General features: G+C 31.9%; 1 protein-coding gene across 4 annotated transcripts in view; it reads left to right on the plus strand.

Annotated features, from left to right (window-relative positions):
• The first annotated feature begins 687 nt into the window (after positions 1 to 687).
• Positions 688 to 25090, plus strand: part of LOC118188177 (uncharacterized) — a 728837-nt gene continuing 704434 nt past the window's right edge. For all 4 annotated transcript variants that reach the window (XM_085813502.1, XM_085813503.1, XM_085813499.1 and 1 more), the window contains exon 1: positions 688 to 864. The gene's annotated coding sequence lies outside the window, so the exon portion shown is untranslated. The remainder of the gene's footprint in view (positions 865 to 25090) is intronic.

Genomic DNA, 25090 nt, shown 5'->3' on the forward strand with positions numbered 1-25090 from the left:
CGTATGGAGGCCCTTCCGAAATCTTCTTTATTCTCATCCCTCACATTTCTGTCCTAGAGGTGAAATTTAAAAAATTTCTCTCTGCGGCCAAACCTGAGGTAACCCGAAAATTTCCAATGTAACCTACGCAACAATTGCGTGATTCACTTATTTTGGAGGTCAAGGTAATTTGCCACTGGTATTAGAAGTAAGTTGTATGGCTCAAAGTACCTCGTCATCCTCCAGTGTGGCGCAGAAGAGCTAGAAAATTGGACACATCTGATTTATACCAATTTTTGTATGATTGCGGATATAATAATTGCAGGTGATTTAAGTTATTAATATGTCTTAAACAATTAAATTATTGTAATTTAGATTAGATTTATTTTAAATTAGAAAAGCTATACTCAGTGCTCCATTCAGTACTCAGTTATCCCTGAGTATATCGCACTATTTTATTTCTGTAATTTAATCGGTTTTGAAACTAATAATCCTAAAGGAGTTCGCGAAACTCGGACAGTTCATATTATTACTGCTACCTTCCATCCGTTTGCTCCCTGGCATCTCTTACTCTCGGTAGTAAATACGAGGTTGCCATGGTTACGAGAGGAAAAGCGCTATTGGAGAACGACGAGTCACGTGGTTCCCGTTAACGGCTCGGTCACCGGTTGCGGTTTTGTCGTGCAAACCAGTGCCCTCACTGATGCGAATTCAGACGAACAGCAAAGACGACTGTTTCGTTGTTCTGAGTATAATTTACTCGGCTACGAAAAGAGTAGCTGAGCTGAGTTGAGTAGAATATTTAAAACTCTTGATTGTTAAATATATCTATATCTCATATTTTTTGTCAGGAAAAGAAGGCAATTAGCACAGTGAAGAAGAAATGTAAGTTTCTTTGTTTTAAATTCAATTATTAGCTTTTAGGTTTATATATATATTTTTTAAATCAGAAATTTAATCAACAGAATGGATATCGTTTTAAAAGGATTTAATTTTTCATGAATTCCGTGCAATAGCTTAAAACGAAGCAAAAGGTAATGTTCGCTTTGATATGCATTTCGAAATAATAATTCGTCAGTAATTCTGAAAAATAAAACCGCATTTTCAATTTCATCAGAAATATTTTAAGACAATATATAAGTGAAAGTTTATAAATAATTTCACGACTAAAAATTTGAAATGATGTTAATTTATTATTGAATTGGAAGAATACTCATGCATTGTTTTTATCAAATACCATGATTCAGGAAGATAAGCCAATACAAATTAAAATTCAATGTATGGAAATCATAATAGTCTGATCTGAGACATATCTTTGAATTTAATGAAAGAGAAATGTAAAAATAAACAAACTAAACTTTGTAATCAGATTTAACTAAAACTGAACAACTCTTAGAAGATAAGGAAAATGTTTCGAATCCATTAATTTTTCATCGTTAGGAAATAAATATTTTGCTGATATAGTTTTCAAGCATTTTATTAGATGCATTTTAAAGATATTTAAATACTTTATATTCAAAAGTCAAAATACTACCACTTAAAACTAAGATACTTAACCTGAAATAATTTAAGGTTCACATTAAATAGTTTGCAAAGAAATATTTCGTAGTATAACAGCGAGAGAAAACGATTAGAAAGTTTACCATTTCGTAAACAGTTACAAATGCGACTGCAATTAAGAATTTGATCTTGGTATAGAATTAATGTTTTGTGAATTTAAAAGTACACAATTAAGGGGAAATATTTTTGACATCAATATAAAACAGCAAACAGCCGTTTTATACAGTTCGTATTAAAATTTAAAGGGCTGTATTAGCAGTGTAAGTAACGAATACCTCAATTAATATAGTATCTTTATAGAAATAAATCTTGGTACTTTCCGTTTCGCAGGCGCAAATCTCGCCAAGCAGACTTTATTGGCGACAACATATAGTATACACATAAAAAATATTTAAAAAATTTTAGTTCCAAGAATTTTTTATTTTGAAGGCATAAACATTTTAATATCGCTTAAAATTTTATAAAAAGCCAATAAATAAAGACAATAAATTTGTAAAAAGACATTAATTTAAGAATTTGCTATGCTTTCATGGTTCAACATCCTGATTCGCCAGTTCATATCACGTGACCCCAAGCGATCTCATCTCAAGCAAACTACTCTACAAAAATCTAATGCTCTCAGTAATTATCTACATTAATTTCAAGTTCAATCTTCATTTGATACACAAGGTTAAATGCAAGAAATATTTCAATTCGTACGAATAGCTTACTCAGAAATTATGTAAAACCGCAGTGCTTTACTTTGCTAATACATTCTCATTAGAATGGATGAATTTAACCCTTGACTTTACCTTTTCTATATTTTCGGCTTCGGGTAAGTGCTGTGATTGCATCCTAATTGACTTAATTACCGAAAATGGCCTTAGACATAAAATTGTACTATCTGATAAAAATTCTATGTAATTATATGCTAGTATTGAAAGAAACAATCAATCTGATAAGAAAAAGCTGCGACTTGTTTTGAAAATGAGGCGTAAAAGGTTACCAGCGAGAATATTCCGTTTGGCATCGGTTGTACCATTATTGGCGACTTTATCGCTTGCGCCGGCAAAACGGAAAAGTACCTAAATCTTATTTCACAGCTCATTTATAGTTTTAGCAAAGTATTTGAGTTAAGGTATCTGCCTACGTTCGGAGCACTTTTTTTAAAACATGGAATTCTGATGAAATATATATTTATTTAGTCAAAATATGATATCAAATCATGAAAATAGGTAAATTTTTAGGAATATTTTCATAAATTTTTGAAATATATGCAATTTTATGCATATTTTTAGGAGAATTTAACACTTGCGTTAAATGTCGTATATTTTTTTCCACAGCATATATTTCTATTTTATTTATACTCTATACTACTGCAACACTCATCTGTGTTATGAACTAAAATGTTTATGATATTTCTAAAATTTACTAAAATATGTGTAATTACATGAAAAAAAACAGTTTTTTGTAAAATATTTCTTATCGTTTTATATAGAAATACTTATAAAACAATCAAATTAATAAATATAACTTAGATTGTAGCTTAAAACCTAGTAAATAATATAGAAAACGCTATAGTGAAATTTAATAGAGATACCTTTAGAACATTTTGAGTAATTACATTTCTTGTATGTAAAAACACTAGAAAAATTAGTTTTCCAGAAAACGCATTTAAAGATTTCACATTAACAGAAAAACTGTTCTGTTGTATTTACACACTTAAATTTGTACATCACACCCTCCATATCTTTATACTTAAGTAATTTTGATTTCCTATTTGATTTTAATTTTTTTCTGGCTATTTTCGAAATGAGCGACGAATGACGTTTCGAGTTCTTTATTCTTTCGTTATCAATTCCAAAGTAATTTTTAATCATTTCTTGTCCAATTGATATGCCTAAATGTTCAAACACAGGGAGTAATCCAAGATACCCTGAATTAAAAATTAAAACTGCTATATATGCACCCAGCAACATAGTCTTTATACCTAATCGCAATGTTGCCAGATCAAGTTCAAAAAACCGCAATGTTGCCAGTCCCAGTTCAAAACATTAAGCCAAATAATTATTGCCAGAAACAGAAAAACGTACCCAGAATTAAAATGAAATTTTTTAGCACAATTTTACACACAAACAGGTAAAAAAAAAAACACGGATAACAACATTGTTTACCTTTAAGTTGAGCCTTTTAAATGGCACTTCCGGTCTTTCTGCTTTCACTTCCAAGTGCAGTTAATTGGCTATATTTTCTCCTCTAATTATCACAAACGTAAAAATGAACCATTTTCGGAATCCTACAAAACTGACCTTTCAAATTGGGCAATTAAAAAAAATCGAATTCTTTCGCCGAAATCGTTTTTTTGACGTAGGCAGATACCTTAATTGATCATTGTTTGAAGGACTATCATTGCGGAGAGTCTGAAGGTTTTCGTAGCTTTATGTTATAGTAACAAACGTTTAAACCTTCTGACTAGCAAGGCCGGATATATACGGACTAGAATATTTTTTGTGATGTCTGTAGAAACGTATATAGACGTGCATCTTCAAAATATGTCCAATAAATTGAGGCAATATATTAAAGTACATAAATCCAGGTATAATTACCAGGGACATTTTGAAACCAAAATTAAGGAAATAATTCCTTCTCATTAGGGAAATTCGTTCTTTATTAGAAAAAACTCGAACCAGTTACAGATTTCAAGAGTAAATCGAAGCGAACCGATTATTTTAGGAAGGAACACTGTTTTAATTGGTTGAAGATAATTATGAAAATACTAAAACTGTATCGTTTTAAACACCATTTCGGCTTTCATATTGAGTTTTTCGAGATAAAAATATCTTGAGTGAGCTGAAATAAATTTTATAAAATTATAGTTTTCTAGAAACATCAAACAAGAACTGAAATAATAAATTAAATAATAATACTTTATATATAATCTGATGTCCGAAAACTCGAGTTTCAATAGAGATGCAGAATGAATAACGAAACTGCTTTATTAAAATTACCATTTTACTGTAATTTATTAATAAGTTACCATTTTGCTATGAGTTAATGACATGTATAAAATACCTTTATTGATATAATTATCATAAAGATTAGTTCATATTTAGTACTATATTTCCTAAGTTCGAGTGTAGAATAATATTCTTGTTCGTGAGGAAGAGTTAAGGTTTAAAGTCTAGCTTTTATCAAATTCCTTAGTATATTTAACTAGAAATTTGCAACATATTTGATCATGAGTTGACATTTTTGGCCTTAACAGCTGATAAAAGTGTGAGTAAAGATATCAGAAAAAATTTGAAACGCATTTCTTTAAAGTATAATATAAAGCCCTTTAATCATGCTTTTAACATTGTTTTTGAAAAATATTAAAGAAAGACGAAATATTTGAAGAAAATTATTGTTATTTTATAAAACAATTTAAAAATTACTATTTTGCAACAATCATATATTTCGTTCGATTGCTTCTACTATTATTTAAAAGATGTTGTTAAAAACAAAAAGTTTCAAGATCAACGAAAAATAATAATAGGGTTTCGGATATTTACCATGCTATAACTAAAAAAGCATTTCGTGGCCAGCACATGACCATCTGCCAATTCTACGTTTTAAACAGCAAAGTGTTTTAAATAAAGTATCACTTCCTGTTGACCAGTAATAAAAAAAATCTAATTTGCTGTTCCAGTAAATAGAAAGTTCTGTAATAAGAAATTCTGGATTATATTTTATTAAATGTTTGTAATATATTTAAAAACTTCGAAAAGAATGCCATAATTTAATTTTCTTCTATGTTATTTCTATTATCAACAATTTGAAACTCGTTTTGATCTGCACTTATATTCCCGCGATATTTTGAATCTGTTAGTAATGCTCGAATGCTATGGTTTATAATATGCCATATTATGTTATTTTGGATTGCTGTGAAACCGTTATGAGCTTAAGTAAAACATCACTTATGGATGTTCAGTTTTACCCTAAATCTAATGAACCCTTTATATTAAAGCAGAAACCTTAAATACGGAAAATAGAAATTTTTGAAAGTTTATAAGAGTCATCATGGATGAAAAAATATCACACACGTATACACACAGACATCGTTGTAAAAATAGTAAAATTGTGTATGGTCTCTAATTCGTGTTTATTCACTAAAAACTCACCATGAATCTTTGGGCCGAAAACATTGTCTCCCGTGCTATGTTATGGGTTGGTGAGACGTATACATAAATACACAAATAAATAAAGAAAATGTATATAAAAATGCTATTATGAGCAGGTTTCATTGAGTACATGAAAGCCAAAGTACGTAGTTTTTCATAAAAATGAAATAATAGTATTTTGAGCTACCCCAATTTTGGAATTATCATTTATGTGTAAAACTCAGTTTTGATCAAGCGAATTTAACTTGCAACTATTGTATTTATACTAAAAGTGACCTAATATATAAAAAACTTACTCTTTTTTATATTACAACCCTCTCCATGATCAAATTTAGCCAATTTTCTCTTTTAGCCAATATTTTATTTTCAGCCCACTGGCAATTTTCAACTGGAAGGACGCGTGGATTGGCTGATGAGTTCTTCTTCCAGTATGTAATCACCAGGATGAATATCAGCAGTTTCAGGAATGCCTAGTAATCCTTTAAAACCCTTTAACCTTTTTTAAATAGTAAGAAAGCCATTATACCATAAATTTAGAATTTGTTCTTCAAACAAATATATCTTTGGAGATAACTTTCATGGAATACCTTTGAAGCTCTTGCTTGCGCACTGTGTTCTCAGGTATAAACAATGTAATAAAGTTTATTAATGCAGACTCTTATACATGCAATGTTTATATATGATAATTATATATTTCGGTCTTCTTTTGACTTATTCCTGACTTTTGTAGCTTAAAACTTTGCAGTAGCTGTTGGAGCTTACAAAGGTTAAGCATGCGTCAACTGCTTTACATTTAAAAGCGATTATATTTTTACGTTCTATGGGTTCGTGGATTTGGAGTGATTGATGAAGAAGCAAAACGCAATTTATTTGCCCGTAAGCACTGTTACACAGAAAAGTTCCAGGGACACGTTTACAGTCGTCGAAAAACTTGGATAAACACGCTGAGACAATCAGCAACACATCCTTCAGGCTATTAATGATGAAGACAGCTTCAGCACTAAAGTACAGCTCCCCACTCGGTCGATTGTTCTCGACCTAATCTCTGAACTCAAAGCACTACTACTACTACACTCAAGATATACCTAACTCTGCGTTCAGGCAGGGTATTTATATCGCTTTAACCTATCTTAGAAGACATTCCCGAGAAAAATCGCCAAGAATGCATTCTAAAATGTTCTCGCTTTGTCTATGACATATCGCCAGTTTTGTAGTCAGATGGGAAACTTCGCTCCAAATATTGCAACCCTGCCACTTTCTGGCAACCCTAACCCGCTTTGCGGGGAAGCTATCTTACGGCAGCGTCGCATTTCTCAACAATATATTGTTGAAATTCTTGTGCTTTTCATAGTTTGCGGATTATTCGGAGTTCGAATACTGCTGTAATTTTGTAGCTAATAAATAAGAACATTCGTTGAATTTCTGCAATTTCGTTCGGCGCCTAGAATCATCATGCTTTTGAATGGTCCAATATATCCGTATTTGATTACACGGACTTTTTAAAGCCGTTATTTTTATCTCAAAACCTTACTGAAAATATAACTTATAAAACTTTAAATTAATTTCTAAGAGATTCCCAGAGCTTTAAGAAGGAAATTTTCTGGGATTGAAATGCTGAATCCTTTGGATTTGCCCACTTCATAACATTTTCAGTATCCTTTTCTGATTAGCTCAGAGCTAAAAATAAACTGCAAAGCTAAATATATACTTTATGAAACAAAGCAATAAAATAAAATTGGCATTTTGGACCAAAAGTTTCCACTTCAACTTGTACAGATAGCTTAAATAAATACAAAAATTGAAATTATAAATTTAAGAGCCTAGGATTATAAAACATTACAAACATAAGTGACGCTTATTTGCAGTTTACTAACAAAATTCCGCTTAATGTTTTAAGTTAAATAAATGCAAAGAACTGAAACCAAATCATGAGATCTTACGAAGGAGATTTACGATATAATACAAATTGAAATACTACTTATGTACGGTTTACTGACAAAATTCAAAGAAATAAAATTTAGGAAACCCAGCCTAGACTAACAAACAAGACCAATAAAAATGCTGCTTATTTACATTACGAAAGAAAAAAAAAATTTAGAACTAAATAAAGGTAATAAACGGAAATTTTAGATTTATGAGATGGCCTTGGGTTCAAAAAATAATACAAGCTAAAGAACTGCTCATTTACTGTCTACAAATAAAAGCAAAAAAAAAAAAAAAAATTGATAACATATAATAAAGTAATTCCCTGATCAAAAGTTGGAAACACACACTTTCATTTCTGAAAGCAAATAAAGCTTATATAACCCAAACATAAAGTTCCTCGGATAAATCAAGCATAGGTAATGATCCAAATCAGAGCATAAATATGATAAATATGATAAATATGATATGAGGGCTGGAAAATAAGGTTTGAAGTGGTCTTATCAGTAGCGAAAGTAAATCAGCCTAATTTTGGACCATTCTTCACGCTATTTAAATAGTTATTTATATAACTCTTCAATACGTTATTAATTTAAAAGGGAGATAGTCTGTAGGAAAGAATAAACTAAAGTTTCAAAAGTTGAAAAATTAATAAAAACCTTATTATATGATCTTCAGTAAGTTGAAATGCTTTAGTTTCGTGCTATTTCTAATTTACGTATTTATTTACATATATTTTGATCACGAATTTAACTTTTCTTCCAAAGACAGTCTTTCCTAAAATTGCACTTTATGAGTTTATTATAATATTAAACTGCATTCATGAAACATTAATCAAAACCTGAAGCAAACATTTATCCCTTGCGGGCATATATTTATGGGAAATATAACAGACGGTCGAATAGCGCTTTGATGTCTGCGACGATAACATTGAAGAACCTTCTTCAAAGTTCTAAGTTCTTACCATTGTTGAATAATCGAAGAAAATAGAATATTCTGTGACAAAGATCTTTACAGATAATAAAGTTAAACTCATCTTATCATTGTTAAATTATCGAAGAAAATAGAATAATCTGTGACAAATACTGTACAGATTAATAAACTCATCGTCAATGATAGAATGTGTGTCAATGATAGTTAAAATATTAACATATTTTAGCAAATTCCAGCAAATCTGCCAAATAATATTCGACTGCCTTTTATTACTATTGAATCTGAACTTGCTTTTCCTAAAATATTATCTTTTTGGAAACAGAAAATTTGGTACCGTTAATAATTTGCTTTGATCTAGGAAGATCTACTGTAATGAATTTTGTAGCTCAGCAATGAATAGCAATAAAGTTTTGCAGTAAAGCGGTAAGTAATCCCGAATTTCCATATAAATTTTACAAGAGCGGAAAATTACTGTTTTGTTTATGATCCTGTGAAAAAATGGCAATCATCTTCTTAGATCATCAAACAATGTTCTTGGGTTATTGGCTCGTCATCTTCCTGGATTGTTTCTTGCAGCTTCTTGGTAAATTATCTTGATGTAGCAGATTCTTAAAGCTTCTTGGTAAATTATCTTGCTGCAGCACATTCTTGGAGCTTTTTAGCAAGCCATCTTGTTGGAGCATATTCTTGACGTTTCTTGCAAATCATCCTCCTGGATCGGAGAAGGTCCACCATGTCATAGAAACTTCGGTTTCAAAAATCTCAAGTAAACACCATTTTGGCAGCCTTTTCATTGGAAGAGGATAATTAGGAAAGAATTTATTCCTAAGGGATAAACGTTGAATAGCATATTTTAGAATGAGGTAACGGACAGACTTCTGAACCAAATTCAGAATGTTAGGCATGAAAAAGCTCAATAGGAAAACTGATTTGCTACACAAGCGCACTATTAGAAAATTAGATGAAATCAGAAAGAATAACTTAAGAAGCCAAGCCATTTTTTTATTTTAACTCTCACACCTGCTTCTTAACCAAATTTTGCACTTGCAGACTATTCTCTTATCTAAAATGCGGTCTCACTCCGAAGATTATTACCGTATTAGCCAAGAAAAGATTTAGAATTACGTAACAAGCGATTTAAACAGCATTTCCAAATATGAGGTCTGCGGAGGAATCAAAGTTATATGAAAGTAACGAAGATCGCATAGACTTGGAAAGATCATATTTTTAAATCTGAGAAGTAAAAATGTTCTTTAAGTTTTGATTTTGTAGGAACGAATCGTAAAATTTTATACTTGTAAAAATTACTTCATAACGCGAAATTTAATGACATTTCTTAAAATTTCTTGCTTATACTCAGTTATTAAATATGGGGTTAGTTGTAGTCAAGGAAACCGAGAATGAAATGTTAATATATTGAATGGAAGATAATCCTTTATGAAATAGAAATGCCTATTTTTCTTTAATTAAAAATTTTATATTTATAAATAGGATTTTATTTATTTACAAATAGGATTCTTCTGTCTTGATGATTCTACTGCTTCTTTGAAATACAGGGTCAATGAGAAAAGTATTATTTCAGAGTGTTTAAAGCGATAACCACATTTAAATTAAACAAATTTAGCAACTGAAACAGTACTGTTAATTTGTAAAGATTGTTCGTAATTTCAAAATTTTAAAATTCACGTATTACTTGGAATAGATGCCTTGATCGGTTTTGAAATCGATTTGGCCAATTTTTTGTAATAATGCAGAATAACACTGTTGTGTAACAACTAAATTTTAAATTTGATTATGGTATTTAGGACTTACGTTACCAATGATAAATGATTCAGCAATGAAACTAATAAAACGTAAGAATAAGAAATTTAAGAATTGCTAAAATTAGAAAAAATGAAAACCAGAAAAACCTGAACAAAATCGCCTCGATGAAACTGATATTATTATTCAAAGTCGAAACCAGTTAAATGGATATTTGGCTAATCTTTGGAATATGGTAACAGGTAGTTTGGCGACATTTTGGTAAGGCGATAAAGGTTACTAGCTAGGACTTTAGCAATAATCTGAGAAGTACACAGTTCGAATCACAGATTATTTTGTCTCAGAGAAATGAGAGATCATGAGACATGTAATGTGACATTTTCCGGAAAATTCTAATCGAGATTTTAGCTAATAAGCACTTAGAAACAATTTCGCTGCTAAAGTGCAGAATCGCCCACTTATTTCTTTGGCGCTTTATACAAGAGTAAGAAGAATTGGATTTTTATCAATTTTCTTTGACTTTTTAAGTGAAAATAGGTCGATGTGTACATGGATAAAGTCAAAAGCGTGCGCAATGCCGTTTTTGTGCAATTCTGGGATGTTTTTTTAAGTGAAAATAGGTCGACGTGTACATGGATACCGTGTATATGCAATTCTTAAAAACGCGGCAAGCAGTGGACGATTCTACACTTTCTCCCAATCTCGCACCTACTCTTCGTCATGTTATTTAATTACGGCAAAGCCTAGAGGGCTATCTGCCTAAGGGGAGGGATGCTTTCGTGGAGGACTTTCTAAGGGAAACTGGCTCGTATACACGTTACACATGGGGAAAACCACGAAAACACCCATGCAGCCAGCCCTTTCGCGGGATTCGAACCTCGGACCGAACTACCAGTGTTCAGCGACTTTACCGCTCGGCCGCTGGTGGGCCTCTTCGTCATGATTAAGCACTTTTCTTCCATAAAAGTTCTAGCATAAGCGTAATTCGGCTAGCAGATTGTTGGAAAAAATTCTGCGGGGAAAAAAAAAAAAAAAAAAAAAAAAAACATGCCTTTATTTCGTCAAAACAAAATGGCGTCAAGGGAAAAAAAAAACCTAGCAGGTTGCTGTAACAGGGTTGGTCGCCAATGTTTCGCCAAAAAATCGCCAAATTACCATAATCCGAAGATTCACCGGATATTTAATCAGATTTAAATTCCATACTAAGCAACTAAATTATAAGTAATTAAAAAGAAATTTCCCAAGAATTTTAAGCTATTGAATACAATTTGACTTTAATATAACTGACTTAAGTTTATTGCGGAAGTTATTGATTAGCAATTTTTTGTTTTAAATATTTATAATAAATAGAATGAAATCGATTTAAAAATAATAAAACATCCCGTGTATTTGCCTGTGTGAGTATTTTTCGGAAATTATATGCATTCGGTTGATCTTTACATTATGGTAACTTGGCGTTTTTTTTTTTTGAAAATTTGCCGACCAACTCTCCTACCGCAACCCTCTACTTTTTTTCCCCGCCGCCATTTTATCTTCACGAAGTAAAGACATGTTTCTTTTCTTTTTATCTACTGAACACTTCTTCCAACAATCTACTAGCCGAATTACACTTATGCTAGAAATTTTATCTAACAAAACTGCTTAATCATGACAAATATTCACTGCAAAATTGGGAAAAAATGCACAATACCATACTCCTTACGCGTTTTTCAAAATAACACATACACATAAACCATGTACACGCCGACTTATTTTGACTTAAAAAAACATCCCAGAATTACACAAAAATGGCATTGCGCACACTCTTCACTATATCCATGTACACTGCTTTTTTCTCATAAATTAGAAAAATTTCACGAAAATACATGACAATTTTCTGAATCTTTAAACCCGGTAAAAAGAACATATATGAAATTACCTGATCGCGAAAAAGTATATACCCTTTCCAAATATGAACATTTCCACATATAAAATAAATAAAATATCCAAAAACTTTTACCTCTAAATCATGTATTATATTATAAACGTCACCAACGAATTCATACCGCAAGCATTACAAATACTTAGTGTCAAATATTTAAATTATTTCCATGCACGTTTACTTCAACTTAAACGTATACCAAATTCCTACAAACATAAAATTTACAAAATAACTATCATTTAATTAAAATATCACTAAACCATGTACACGTCGACTTATTTTTACTTAAAAAAACATCCCAGAATTGCACAAAAATGGCATTGCGCACACTCTTCACTATATCCATGTACACTGCTTTTTTCTCATAAATTAGAAAAATTTCACGAAAATGCATAACAATTTTCTGAATCTTTAAACCCGGTAAAAAGAACATATATGAAATTACCTGATCGCGAAAAAGTACATACCCTTTCCAAATATGAAAATTTCCCCGTATAAAATAAATAAAATATCCAAAAACTTTTACCTCTACATTATCTATTATATTACAAACGTCACTAACTAATTCATACCTTTACTTCATTACAAATGGTTACAAATACTTAGTGTCAAATATTTAAATTATTTCCATGCACGTTTACTCAAATTACTTTACTTCCACCTTACATTTAGAACAATGCATAAAAATAATATCCTCAAATAATTAAACATACTAACTTACCTATTCTTCTTCAGAATCTTGATTACGTGTCCGATAAACTTTTCTTATTTCTGTTTCAGGATCTTTAAAATCATACTTATAGTTCACACCAAGGTACCAGGTAAAATAAATAACTTAATAAAACATCTTTACTTCTATCTCGCACAACCTTAAAGAAACACTTATTACTACGCCTTTCAATCCCACTAAATACCCATTTCGAATTCACTTTAGTTAGGGCCATGGGATCCAAAAATTAACGAACACTGTTTCACACAACACAGAATAAAGGCAAATACAAAATTTCCAGATTTTTTCCCGATTCCCCCCCCTTTTCCGATTAAAGAACCATAATTCGTCCATTAATATCACATGACATATCACATGATCTCTCATTTCCCTCACACAAAATAATGCGTAATCAGAACTGAGTACTGCTCACATTATTACCAAAGTCCCAGGTAGTAACCTTTATCGCCTCCAAAATGTCGCCAAACTACCAGTTACCATATTGTAAAGATCAGCCACGCAGTCTCCTTTATCTAAGTGTAATTTTTTAATAATGAACCGCACAGTGCTTGTCTTTCTACCACTTTTTTCTTTTTGAAAAATATGGTTAGTTTAGATCCTAGATTATTTTATTTGTTTCTTACAAATTGTACTTTTTTCATTTATGACTCCTGCATGAACAAGAACAAAATATTTTGGATACCTACCTATTATTAATGCAACCACCTTGGAGCAATATGGCGGTTTTTTTACAGCTGAAACAGTGAACGTTACTTATTGAGAAGAAGTTGGCGGTTTTCGCGACTTTTTTTAAAGTATTTGTAAAAATATATTTCAGTGTACCCCTTGACGAAAATTGGCGATTTTTTAGTTCCATTTCTGTTTGCGTGAAACGCCCTTCCTAGTAAAATGGTGTCTAAAACGTAATGCAATAAAAATAATTAAAACAAAAAAATATATAATTTCAATAAACTGCATTTTAAACCGAACAAGGAAATAACATAAAAAAATAAATAAATGTTTTTGCATCCACGCACTACTAAAAGGAAATATCGACTTACCTTATTTAGAAATATATGTGTCTTCAGTCTGTGGTGCACAAAATTCCTTAACAGCATCCAAAAACTTTCTAAAATTATCTTAACTAGTACACTGCCATTGCCACATAAATTCACAAAGATAAGAATAAAAGGAATCCTCCGTAGTGTCGGACAAACCCATTCAAAGCCATTTGAACGATCTTTACGTTCTACCGTACACATTTTCTTTGTACAAATAGTCTTATAATGACTTGTAATTCGTCTAGTAATGACTACTAAGTAAACTTTCTTTTACACACCAGTCAATAAATGCTTTTTAACTCTTCGTTCTAAATCGTACACAAACTTCAGCTTAATCTTATAACACACAGCCACTTTACGTTGTAAAGCACAAAATAAGCAACGTACTTCCTAACCAACACCCAACACATAAATAAGCATTATATATATTTTCTCATCAGTCAAATTCGTAGCAATTACGCAACCAATCACGTCACAATTTGGTTTCCATAACATTCAACTACTCAGGTTACCATAAATGAAACAACAGCTTGGCGATAATCAAAGGGGCACCGTAAAATATAAGCTCAATAAAGTATTTCTTAAGTATCGATATTTGTCGTAAGTCGACAAATTTTATCAACACATTAAAAGAAAATATACATATGAATTTAAAATAAAAATTACTAAATATTATGTCATGCATTGAAAAATAAAACACTTACATTCTGCATCAAATCTTTCTGTAATTTTTTTGTGCTATTCTTCTTCCCAAGTGCACAACGATCTGTTTATCCTTAAATAATATAAGAGAGCTGCAGAGACTCTGCATCATACTAACCCGGTATCGTAAAAGGCGTCGCCTCTTCTTTACCTTTAGAAATTTTGCTTCAAAATTCTGTATTCCAACAGAAATCTTACTGCAGTTTCGTTATTCGCAAATTACACAAATTTATATTTTAAAATAAGTTTCAGACAAAATGATATCACGGTTTGTTTATAAAAGCCGTTGGAATACTACAAAAAGGAAGAATAGGAAAATGGCGACGTTGCTTGATTGAAAGATTGTCATGAGCATAACTTTCTGAAGATTAACTATGTACATGGTTGCCAGACTTCAGCCACTTCTGAAATTTTGAAGACTTCTTTCTACTAAGATGGTTGCAATAACATGTTAAGTAACAGGTTGCGTCTAATAAAATGTATAGTTAAGGGGTAAGTTTATTTTTTCGCGGTAGCCATATCATACATTTTTGATGCTATGCTTGCTCCTTTTTTTTTTTGGCTTAAAACTAGACTCTCTTCCCCAAACTTCTCGTTTTCCTTTTTTGAAGCACATTTTATTGAGCACTTTGGTAACTTTTTATTTATTTATTTTTTAAATTTTCGTTCCTTTCAAATGGAATGATCCTCCTCCTCCTTCCCCCACCGGAAATAAAAGATACAAAATAAAATCAAAGTGTAAAAAATGCAGCTATGTTTATTATTTCTTAAGAGATTGAATAAAATATGCAAATTTAAATAAAAATAATCATAATTAATAAACATTGCACTGAAAAGATTTGGAATGTGCACCATGTCTGATTTGGAATTCTGTCCATTTCTGATTTGGAATGTGCACCATGTCTCATGCATTCAATTTAATAAGAATCTAAACGTTGATGGACAACCCCTTCTATCGTTTATCCCATCATTTGAACTACCCCATGAGTAATTAATAGACTAGGTATGACACCTAGTGTCCAGATGACCATGGTATATTCCAAATCCTAAATAGTAACATCCATTTCAGGTAAGAAGAAAAAATATGATTAAAATGGTTCGAATTAGTTAATTATGGTAAAGCACTCTAGGGGTATCTGCCTAAAGCAAGAGATCCCTACGTGCAGAACTTTTTAAGGAAAACTGGCTCGTATACACAAGGGGAAACTACGAGAACACCTATGCAACCAGCCCGTTCGCCAAGGACCAAACTACCAGGGTTCAGCGACTTTATCGCTCGGCGGCTGGAGGGACTAGGATTAAATGAGAAAAGTGATTGCAGGGTTACAAAGATAAATATCACCAGGAAAGAAACCACACCCAACTAGCAACGCTTTGCGCGAAGGAAATACGTGAAAAAGTGCGTCATGTAGTGCGGCTTTAACGGAAAAAAACCTAGCCAAACAATCTGGCGATTGGCACTAAGGAAATGTGTCAAAAAGAAAAATAACACGAATAAGTCTCCGGTGGTAGCTTTTAGCCTAAAAGAACCATGTTATGTTGCTCTCTTTGTTTTTGTTTTTGTTTTTTTTTTTTTTTTTATTTCAATTTATTCTAAAAAAGAAAAGAAATTCAAAATTATAATACTTAATTTTGAAATAATAATGATTAAAAGGTTTTTCACATCCCAAAAAGCAGAGCTCAAATATGAAAATAAAGCTAATAAACAAAATATTTTAATGGACTAAAATGACACATTCTGAATGAAAAAATAAGGAAAAAGTATTTTATTTTAATGTAAAAAATAAACATTTATATAATACATATATCGCAAATTATCTTATCATAACGTTTATTGTGCCTAAAAGATAGTGTGTTTTTAAAAAGAAAATTTTAAAGAAAAATACATTATACAGTCGGGCTTACATGATAATTTTAGTATTGTTTGTAGAATAAATTCTAGATCATATAAGAGAAAATATTCTTTCGAAGCTTTGTTCTCTACTTCGATATGTAATGCAAAATAATCTTAGAGCACTGTGTGTGCGTTTGTTTAAAACAATTCTGAATCAAATATTAAACATCATTACTCATATTTTGTTCCAGGTGCCGACATAAGTAGCTTACCCGAGAAATACCAGCTCAAAATTTCTGTTTCAAATGCTGTTATTAAAGTATATTTTACAATGAAAGTATAGCAAAACCAGCTCTTTAACAAGAACATTTCCAAAACAATTTCTCCAGCTCATCGTTTTTCCTTTTTCCCCGATTATATATTGAATGAACAACGTAAGACTAAATTTAAAAATATCGGTTCTGGAAAAAAAAAAAAAAAAAAACTGAGTAAACGGAAAATAAGGGAAAACGTCAATATAAAAAGAGGGTAAGAGGAATAATATAGAGTGGTTTAAGAAGCGAAACAGTTCGCAACAGTGATATGCATGGTAAAAGAAGAAAATTAGAGGTATGATGCGACCGAGGAAAAGCAGGAAAATAAATTTATAAATAAGGAAGAGAACTAGTTAAAAGCAGAATAACCCCCCTCCCAAAATGTTTTACTCACACTTCAAAGAATAAACTAAAAACACTTTTTGTTACATCAATTATCCTCTCTGTGCACCTTGTTCTATGCAAAAAGTTGTTTTTATAGAAATATTTGTTTTTATTTTTGATATTGTTTTTGATTTTATAGAAATAAATTTTGTATCCTTCACCAATATAAAGCTTTGAGAAGTAAAACCATTTGGTAATCAATTATACTGGTAAGACAACTGCAATTTCCCGTGAAGTCTTCTGTGTAATATAGTGGTATAAACTCCTAGCTTCAAAGTTAATTACATCTATTTCATTAAAACCAATCGGTGTTCAATTACATTGGTAGGTCAACTGAAATGTCCCGCAATGTTTCCTGTGTAATCGAGTGGTATAAATTCCTAGCTTTGAAGTTAATTACTTCTATTTAAGTAAAACCATTCGGTGTTCAATTACATTGGTAGGTCAACTGCAATTTCCCGCAATGTTTCCTGTGTAATCGAGTGGTATAAAGTCCTAGTTTTGAAGTTAATTACTTCTATTTCATTAAAACCATTCGGTGTTTAATTACATTGGTAGGTCAACTGAACTTTCTCACAATGTTTCCTGTGAAATTGAGTGGTATAATTTCCTAGCTTTGAAGTTAATTACTTTTATTTAAGTAAAACCATTCGGTGTTCAATTACATTGGTAGGTCAACTGCAATTTCTCGCAATGTTTCCTGTGTAATTGAGTGGTATAAATTCCTAGCTTTGAAGTTAATTGCATCTATTTAATTCAAACCAATCGGTGTTCAATTACATTGGTAGGTCAACTGAAATGTCCCACAATGTTTACTGTGTAATTAAGTGGTATAAATTCCTAGCTTCGAAGTTAATTACTTCTATTTACGGAAATAAAACCTTTAGGTGCCCAATTACATTGGTAAGACAAATGCAATTTCGCTCAATGTTTCCTGTGTAAAACAGAAGCATGAACTCCTAGCCTCGAAATTTGTTACTTCTATTTAAATAACCTCTAAGCGTCCAGTATCTGGAGTACCTAATTTGAGTAGGCGTATGTTTAACAAAACAACACTATATCGAAATAAATAAAATTAAAGCATTTATTAAAAACTTAGAAAGATCTTTTTCTATCACAAGTCGTCATGCTCTGTATGATTATGACTAGAAGGATGTGAATGCCAACCTGATACGTTAAACGAGAAGTGTAAATTTCGTCATGAGCTTATTTGGATTGTATTAATATTAAGAAAAAAGCTACATCATATATTCACAAAAATGTCCACATACTAATAATTGTGTGTTATTAAACAATGCGTTAAATAAGAACTCATATCTTGCGCAAAAGAACTTTATGTAAAGAAACGTTGCAGAGAATAACTTTACATTGCATTAACAAACTTCGCATAAATGAAATTTTAACAAAAGAATTTCTACACAAATAAACTTTGAATAAAAGAAATGAAAAAAAAATTACATAGCAAAGAACTTTACAAAGGATAAAAGAACTTTGTATTAAGAAATTTTACATAAAAAATTTTGCTTTATTAATCCTTGCATAAACAAATTAGTAAATAATTCATATTATGCCCAAATATTTTGTAACAAATCAACATTTAATTCACATTTCACATAAATTATCTGAGATTTGTAAGTGAAGATTTTATAAGTGCGAAAATCACCAATTGTTTAAATTTATGTAAGTGAGAAAATCATCAACTGTTATAAATTTACATAAGTACAAAATGAATCAACTGTTCTATTTAATTAGTGTGAAAAACACTAACTGTTCTAAACGTATCAATCGTTTTAAATTTCTGTAAATGTGAAAGACATTAATTAACTATTTTCAGTATATGTAAATGAGAAAAGCGGCAGCTGTTCTAAATTTATGTAAATGCAAAAGGCATCAACTATTCAAAATCATTGTTAGTATAATAGACCCCAGCTGTTCTAAACGCACCTATGTTCTCAGCTTTTGTAAGTACGAAAGACACTAACATTTCTAAATATTTGTAAATGTGAAAGCACAAACTATCTAAATCTTTTGTAAGTGCGTAAAGCAGCAACTACAAAATAGTTTTCAAGATACTCGGACGGTCTCTCGGAGTTTTGTGATCTATTGCGGTATAAATAGTTAGTGCAGATGGATTAGATCCACATTATCTATGGCTAAATCCTGAGGTCCACTATATTAATATTCTTATTTCAAGTACAGTCGAACCCCGCCATATGGAACTTGAAGGACGAGAAGTTTGGTTCACTCTATCCGTCGATTTGTTATATCCGATCTTATTAACATTGCTACGTCTACCAAAAGCAGTAAATAATAACACTAATTCAAAAACTATGCGAAGTTTAATTATAATTGTTATTACGCGGAATAATTAAATTTACTGTTTTTTTTTTTTTTTTTTTTTTCTATTTTTACAGCACGTCAAATATTATATGCTATATATTGCTTAATATAAATGTCCCGATTCCCAACTTTTCTTATAATTGCAAAACTTCTTCTAAAATACTCTTTTATGACTACGAATAATTATTTTATGAATAAAAATGTGAAGGCACTAGAAATGGGCGACGGAAAATATTGACGAATTTACCTTTAACTTTTACGAAAGTTCAGATTAAAAAATTCATAATTTTTTCTGACATGATGCAGTTCGCATGAAAATTTTATTTATATTGTTCTCCAAAAATTGAAACGACTCCATCACTTTCGGGTATACGATGGGTCTTATTCTTATTAGTGAAAGGTCTCGTGCTTTGGCACATACTATCTTAGAGAAATCCGCTATACTTCTTCTACATTTCATTAGCATCAGAAGAATAATCAACGATTGCATATTTCATTTCAATTTCTGTTACAATACCTATCACGCGCTGATGATGCAAAAACATCATCAGCGCATGCTTAAAATGCTTCTCATTTCATTCTGGAATTACTGAAATACCAGGTTTTGGCTAATCTTTGGAATATGGCAACAGGTAGTTTGGCGACATTTTGGTAAGGCGATAAAGGTTACTAGCTAGGACTTTAGCAGTGTACATGGATAAGTCAAGAGTGTGCGCAATGCCATTTTTGTGCAATTCTGGGATGTTTTTTTAAGTGAAAATAGGTCGACGTGTACATGGATACTGTGTATCCGTGTATGTGCAATTCTTAAAAACGCGGCAAGCAGTTTGCGATTCTGGACTTTCTCCCAATTTCGCACCTAATCTTCGTCATGATTAAGTACTTTTGTTCCATAAAAGTTCTAGCATAAACGTAATTCGGCTAGCAGATTGTTGGAAAAAAATGTTGAGGGGGGGGGGAAATGCATTTATTTCGTGAAAACAAAATGGCGTCAAAAAAAAAAAAAAAAAAAAAAAAAAAACACTAGCAGGTTGCTGTAGCAGGGTTGGTAGCCAAATTTTCCAAAAAACCATAATCCAAAGATTAACCTAGGTTTTTTTTCCCGACCGCCTAGCGAAAGAAAATCCTTGTTTTCGTCAACAGCGTCAGCTAGACCAACATACTGAAAACAGTTCTGGATGACTGGAACAGTTCTGGATACTGAAACAGTTCTGGATGACGGAATTAGCATTCAATCGTTACCTACAGAATGCTTAAAACGATCTGCATTCGGTAATGAGGCTTCAAGTTCCGGCACATTTCTTGGCTTATAGGCTGTAGCACCAAAGCTGCATTCAGGTGGTCGGGGGAGAAGTGCAAGAAAGCAATCGTAATCCATTCTAAGTTTTCAACATCAGTGTTTGTAATAGAGTTGTCTATCAACAATAGGAATTTTCGCTTTTTGGTCGAGATTTCTTTACCTCGTTTTTCTAAACTTATCTTCAAACAGTTTTAACTCATCCTGGCTTTACAGGAAACTGGATGAATTTGCATTTTTTAACATTAGAATAGGCCAAGACATCGGCATTAAAAATATATTTTCTTTTATACTGTTGCAAGAGGCATTATTCCAAACACAGGTTTTCCATTTTGCAACATCAAAATTTGAAACGCTTCCTGATTCTCCGATAATTTTGCCTGCAGAAATGTTATTCCGCTTCTTAAATGCTTTGATTCTAATTCTTTGAACGCAAAATGGTAGTCTCTCTAACGTCTCTGACAAAGGTCATTGGTTTTCATCTGAAGCGTTTTCCAGATATTCGCAGATTACAGCTTCTTTGAATGGGGATTCATTTCAGCAATGCTTTCTTCAATATCTTTACGCTCGATTAACATTTTACTAATTTTCCAAATTTTTCAAAAAGCAGAAATTTCTGAGCATCAGTTTGCACACGTATTTCCAACTGCAGATTTGAATAAACGGCCTGAAGATTTCGAAATGCTCACCTTATTCCCCCCCCTTTTGGAAAAGATGAAAAAGAATGATTATTTCGTCATTAGTTTGTTCTATCCAATGTCCAATGAGGAAAAATTTGTTTTCCTCAAGGTATTTATTGTTATAAAGCAAATATTAAAGAGCCTTTATAATGAATACCTAATCTTGCAGAGCTAAAGAATGCAAAATTCTCCATTCAGAAAATGTGAGCAGAAATACAAGTGCACAGTTATATATGCATTTCTATATTTACAGGCGTGTCTAAAGCAGTTGGTCAAGCTATGCGTCATTTTCAATTGAGAATCACACGGATGGTAGACGATTATATGATACTTGTTTACCTCAGAATTCACTGCTGTATATTATTATCGTTCATTCACATTTAAGTTATGCTGAAGAAAGTTTTAAAATATATAGGGTAAAGTTGCGTAAGCCGTATTCTCTAAGAAAAAATAGCTATAAATCGTAGGCTACATGAAAAAATTTAAAATAATGTGTTGTCGTTGCTGATACTTATTACAATAAAATCCATACAGTCTAATTTGCCAGGAGAATGACGGAGAAGATTAATCATGATAAGCCTGCTGTAGGGATTTTAATTTTAATTTTGTTTTTTAGTTATGTTCTTTATGTCTGTTTGTTGAAGGTGTTGTTTCTAGCTTGCTCTGGCGCAGCCCGCAAAAAGGTCATAGGGCGACGTAAAGTCTGCCAGGAGGGTCGGGCTGAGTCGGGCCTCATATCATATCATATCCATGCAGTCTACTCTCATTTACGAACTTAATAACACTTAGACAACCAACAGTCTAAGTAGTACAACGTACAGCTCAAGTCGTCCTACGTTTAAAATTGGACAATTATAATGCAATTTTTCTCAATTAATTTATTTATACTATTAATTACAACGATGATCACAAAGATACTTTTTCATTTTCTTGTCAACTCCAGTGCATAAGTCGTGCACTCATCCTTTACATTTTAGGCACTTAATCATTTTCTCTTCGCGGTCTTCCTCACAAACATTACAAGGAAAAAAACTGTGTGAAACAATATGGTTGACTAGGGAGTACCTCGTTTTTCCGGAATAGGAGAAGTTGTCGTGATATTACGCCTAATATTTAAAAGGTATGATTTACGCGGTGGTGTTAAATAGAAAAAATTTTGTTTGTAATATACTTTTAACTTAAACTTTGACTCATGGTGCCGGACAAAATACTCAAAAATCAAATATCAAATAATTCAAAACAATTCTTATTCATAATATATTAAAATATGAATCAAATAAACAATCGTATATCATATCTATCAATCAATCGTATAGTGGTAGTACAATTTAACGTTTAAGGTTTGCGTTGTGAGTAACCTATGTAAAAGGAAATATCAATAACTCCAAATTCAATTAAACTCCATGTTTCTTAAAATCCACCCGGCTCAAACAAATGGAGGGACATGACAGACCACAGTAAATTATACGCTACATAAGTACACAAATGCAATTAAATTTTAAACACACATTTATTAAATTCTTGAATATATTATATAATTAAATAATGGATAACTGATCAGTATCCTACAACATATTTTTACTCTGAAAAGTAACCCATAATGTCACACGCATTTACAGCTTACAAAAATTAATATACCTTAAGATGGAAAATAACACATATCTCATTCCAAAATTAACATACTCATATTAATTTGTAAGTTTACTATTTTTGACGTTCAATAGCTCACTAATTAAGCCAGTAAAACAAATCTTTAAACCTTTCTTTACAGACTTTAAATTAATTAGTCATTATTCAAAATATTCTAATCATTTAGTAGTTAAAATATATAAAATAAATGATTTCCGTTTAAGTAATTTGAAAAGATAGAGAGGTAGACAAATTTAAAAATCATTCACAGATGGAAGACAGTTTTTCTGGATTGAAGAATCTTTAGTGTCCAATCCACTTGGAAATGAGCTAAAACAATTTTTTTTTTCAAAACACTTTCAGAAGCATCCATTGATTCAGGAACCGCCTTAAATATGTCCATTAAGTGAGAGACAATTTCCGAAAGAAAAGATCTTTAGTGTCCAATCCTTTTTCTGTCAAAACACTTTCAGAAGTGTCCATTGATCTCAGGAACAAGGGAAGCATGATACCTCCTTCTGGAACAAATCTGTATCTCATGACAAATTTCTTCAACTGGAATGTCTCAAACAGGACTATTCAAGTTCTCCAAAATACACGATGAAGCGGCGAAACTAAATTTTGGGTAGAGCACTTTTGGCACAAACTTCTTAGTTGTAACCAATCTCTCCTGTCTATGACGAACAATTCTAACTGGAAAGCCTCTAACATGACAATTCAAAGATCACAAAATACACGATGAAACGGTAAAATCAAATTGTGCGTAGAGCACTTTCTCCGTGCGAACAAATTCTCATCAGCGGGAAAGCGGCGAGAAACCTTGCCTCAGACCAAGTCGCAAGCCCCCCGCAGGAGGTAAAGCCGCACCGAACTTTTTCTTTTACTGCCTTACATCTTCGCAACTCAAATGTCTCCAAATCCGACGCAATAGCCGGCGCCCGCGAGAGCAAGACCCGCAAGGGGTCAAGACCCCCACTCCTCTTCTTACTCTTAGCTTGAAAGAAAGGAAACAGAATGATCTCTAGCCTGGTGCAAGCACCCAGGAAATCCCGGTTTCTCCGCCTCTGTGAGTTCATAGGGTTTCAAAAAATCATAAAATTAAATCTTACCAATCCTGGAATTTTATGTTATCTAAATTGAGAAAATGACACACCCATGACGAATCAAACACCAGAAAATCTGACAATGCAATCCGAAAAACATCTGTACAAATAACGTGAGAAAAAGTAGACCCCCCAACTAACAAGCGGAAAATAAGCTCCACGAGAATCCAATTACCCAAAGTTAGTTTAACCACCCACTGTCCTGAAGTAAGCAAAACTGCCAGCTTTACAAAGCGACAGGAAGAACGATTTCCGTTTCACACGCATTAGCTAAAAGGTGACAATACACACCCTCTACTGCCTCCATTGTTGGAAAAGGCCATAAACCAGATGGCTCCCGCAACAGTTTCCCGCCTTAGTTACAATTCCTACTCAAGAAGTACAAGTTAAATAAAACCTTAAGAGTCTAAGAATACTTTTTCCCAGATTAAAATACACATGAATACAAATAAAAATATTAGAATAATAATAACTTAAAACACATATTAAAAATTGAAATTCGCGACATAACATATTCCTATTAGAATAATAATAACTTGAAACACATATTAATAATTGAAATTCTCGACATAACAGTGGTAAGACTTGCACAACCTTACCCTTCTCACTCGTCAAAACATTAAAAGTTTTAGAAACATTTCCCGACACCAGAAATCCGGTGGCTGTTGAAGTTTAAAAGATAAATTTAAACTTAAGAAGTCATTACGCCTGGTTTCCAGACATCTGTGTGTAAAAGGTAACTAACCGGTAGACATCACAACAAAATTTGCTGTGAATTTACACAGTAGACTCGTATCCTTTAGAAATATTATCAAGGTTAT

The sequence above is a fragment of the Stegodyphus dumicola genome, chromosome 3 (genome assembly GCF_044657685.1).
Source record: "Stegodyphus dumicola isolate Sdum_Otavi_A_Nest chromosome 3, ASM4465768v1".
NCBI lineage: Eukaryota > Metazoa > Arthropoda > Arachnida > Araneae > Eresidae > Stegodyphus > Stegodyphus dumicola.